This window comes from Dreissena polymorpha, chromosome 10 (genome assembly GCF_020536995.1).
Source record: "Dreissena polymorpha isolate Duluth1 chromosome 10, UMN_Dpol_1.0, whole genome shotgun sequence".
In the NCBI taxonomy this organism is placed as follows: Eukaryota; Metazoa; Mollusca; class Bivalvia; order Myida; family Dreissenidae; genus Dreissena; species Dreissena polymorpha.
This window is the reverse complement of record NC_068364.1, coordinates 16,992,431-16,995,647: the sequence shown is the minus strand read 5'-3', so window position 1 is coordinate 16,995,647 and position 3,217 is coordinate 16,992,431. Positions and strand designations below refer to the sequence as shown.

General features: G+C 39.6%; 1 pseudogene; it reads right to left on the bottom strand.

Annotated features, from left to right (window-relative positions):
• Positions 1-441: 441 nt before the first annotated feature.
• Positions 442-1,391, bottom strand: LOC127848390 (actin, adductor muscle-like; annotated as a pseudogene).
• Positions 1,392-3,217: the final 1,826 nt, after the last annotated feature.

Sequence of the window (3,217 nt, the reverse complement as noted above, 5' to 3'; positions counted from 1 at the left end):
ATTCTCATCAAATTATAACATAGGAAGATTAAATGATCTCCATAAGGTTGAGACCCTTGGTTACAACACACACATACTCTTGGAACATTTCAATCAATAGGCGAAGCACTCTCACCACGTTTAAATGGTGGTCGACTGGTCAAGTGGTCACCCTTTGGACGACAAGGGAACTTAATGCTCATAAAACCACGTTGCCTTAGTTAGCCACGTACATTGTAATGACTTAGCAGGAAATCAGTTGTCCGAAACAAGGGCAAAATGAAAAAGCTAAGTTTCTTCAACAATTAAAATATTACATTATTAGACATGCATATAAATAATTTCACAAAAGTAAAAGTGACATCAGCATGTTGCAAAAGTTTAAATAAAACGTTTGTCTGCAAAGTACCAGATGGTAAAAGTTAAATTGATTCAACAGTCTAGTTCTGTGAATACTGTAGTTTAGAAGCATTTCCTGTGGAAATTGGAAACTCCAAATTTGTCGTATTCCTGCTTGCTGATCAACATCGGCTGGAAGGTGGACATTGAGGCCAATATGGAGCCACCAATCCAAACGGAGTTCTTCCTCTCAGGGAGAGCAATTATCTTGATCTTCATGCTGGATGGAGCCATGGCGGTGATTTTCTACTGCATCCTATCGACAATACCTGGGAACATGGTGGTGCCTCCAAACAGGACGGTGTTGACGTACAGATCCTTACGGATGTCGACTTCGCACTTCATGATGCTGTTGTATGTGGTTTCTTGGATACCAGCAGACTCGGTTGAAAGACTAGGGCGACGATGATGTCAAGTACGATTTCACGCTCGGCGGTGGTTCTGAACGAGCAACAACGCTCAGTGAGGATCTTCATCAGGTAGTCAATAACATCTCTGCCGGCCATGTCAAGACGCAATATGGCGTGGGGCAGAACGTACCCCACTAGATGGGAACAGTGTGGGTGACACCGTTGCCGGAGTCGAGCACGATACCGATCTGGGTCATCTTGTCCCTGTTGGCCTTGGGGTTCAGTGGGGGCCTTTGTCAGGAGGACGGGGAGTTCCTCGGGGGCAACGGAGCTCGTTGTAGAAAGTGTGGTGCCAGACCTTCACCATATCGTCGCAGTTGGTGACGATACCGTGCTCAATGGGGTACTTGAGGGTGAGGATACCTCTCTTGCTCTTGGATTCATCTCCAACGTAGCTGTCCTTCTGTGCAATACCGACCATCACACCCTGATGTCTGGACCAGCCGACGATGGAGGGGAAGATGGCTCTCGGCGCGTCGTCGCCGGCGAAACCGGCCTTGCACATACTGGAACCATTGTCCACGACCAGAGCGGCAAGTTCGTCGTCACACATGATGATAAGTTAAGTGAATTATTCCGACGGAATAAAAATACAGTACGGCTTGCTCCCGATATTAAGTAATTATTTCTTCGAAAGTGGTTACAATGTTCATATAAGATTTTGCCCGGTGACCAATTGTTGACACATGTGACCCAGATTCGAATTTTTCCAAGATATTGCCAATATATACATTTTATCTAGTGTCATCAAGATTGGGTCATACATAAGGCTTCTATAGTAGTAACAAGGTTTTGTTAAAAGTTTACCTGGTTGCCTAGTTTTTGGATACATGATGTGAACCAGTTTCTGACTTTACATTGATATTGTCAAGGTGAACATTCTGATTAAGTTTAAGCAGGATTGAGTCATATATGTGGATTGTCGAGCGGTAACAAGGTATTTTAGCAGGTGAACTGTCATTTATGTGGCTTCGGAAGTGTTGACAAAGTCTGTCTGGCATGATTACCTAGTTTATGATCTCACGTGACCCAGATTCGAAAAAACCTCAGATATTGTAAAATAAACTTCTATCAATTTTCATGAAGCTGGATTCATAAATGCAACATCTAGATTACTTAATCACCATGAACTTTTAATACTTAAAGCGATGATCTACGGAAGCGTATATGGTACACCCCAATAATAAGGTCATGCCGGATTAGTTTATATCGACTTACTGTGAAAGAACATGGCTTGTCGTCATAGTTTTGTAGGTTTTTCCCTCTTAATTTTACTCGCCATAACGACATTAAGTTAAAGTCTCGACGTTAATGTTTCCGGCTTTTCCCGAAACAATATTTGGTCGACATGATACAAGTCGACAAAAAAACATAATTTTTGGCGTCATGCTCTTGCGAAAATGACTTGCCATAATAGTTTTAGTCGACACAATGAGTTATTTTTTACGCCATGACACCTTTTCATATCATGCCATCATAGAATGTTGACATCATCTCAGCATCAGGGTGTACCATATACGCTTCCATAATGATCAGCGCTAACATTGTTCTGCAATAAAGCTTTGTTCCTTTTTTCAATAAATGCAACAGAAACACAATAAACACATCTTTATTAAATTTAAGAAACAAGTTATATTATTGAAATGATATATGGAAAGTCGTGAAAAACTTGGCGTCACTAATTTGCATTTACCTCTTTCTGTCCACCAAAGCGTTTGCAATAAAGATTGTTTCACCTGATAAACGCATCAGTATGAACAGATGTTCAGCATTAGTCTTCGTTTAATTCACCATGTCATGGTTTGTTGCCTTTAAGGTGATGTGAAAAGTCAACGAAATCGAAAACCGTTATTAAACCTAATAATTATATACAACGAAAAGTCACTGTGTCGTATTTGATGTTATCATGGTGATCTTTACGCCGAATTCAAATCCATATATGGTCGTAAACTTGCTGCGCCATAACAACGTTAAATTTAGTTTATCGTTCAAAATATGAAAATGAAACTATCCTCATTTTTGGTTCTACGAAACGCGTTTGTTTCTTATAAAAGCAATTATGCCTAAAAAAGTATTTAAATACTTCGATAATCGAGAAACGATAATTTGTCTTTTCGTAGGATGTAATTGTGAATGCAGAGCGTTTCTCATGAAAACCAGTAAATCTCAATACCAAGAATCGATTAAATAACAAAGTTTCGAAAATGCGATTTTTGTTTGATATTTTATTGCATGGTGAGCATATACCATGTTGACTATGAATTAGGCAGACGCATACATGTATACGATACGCTTAATAAAAAATAAATAATTTCGCTTCATTGACAATATATACAGCAAGTGAAAAACACACACACTTATAAGATGAGTAATGTTTGTGTGTGCGTTCCAGAAGAATTTTTATGGGTCGTTTGCATTTCGCATAGAAT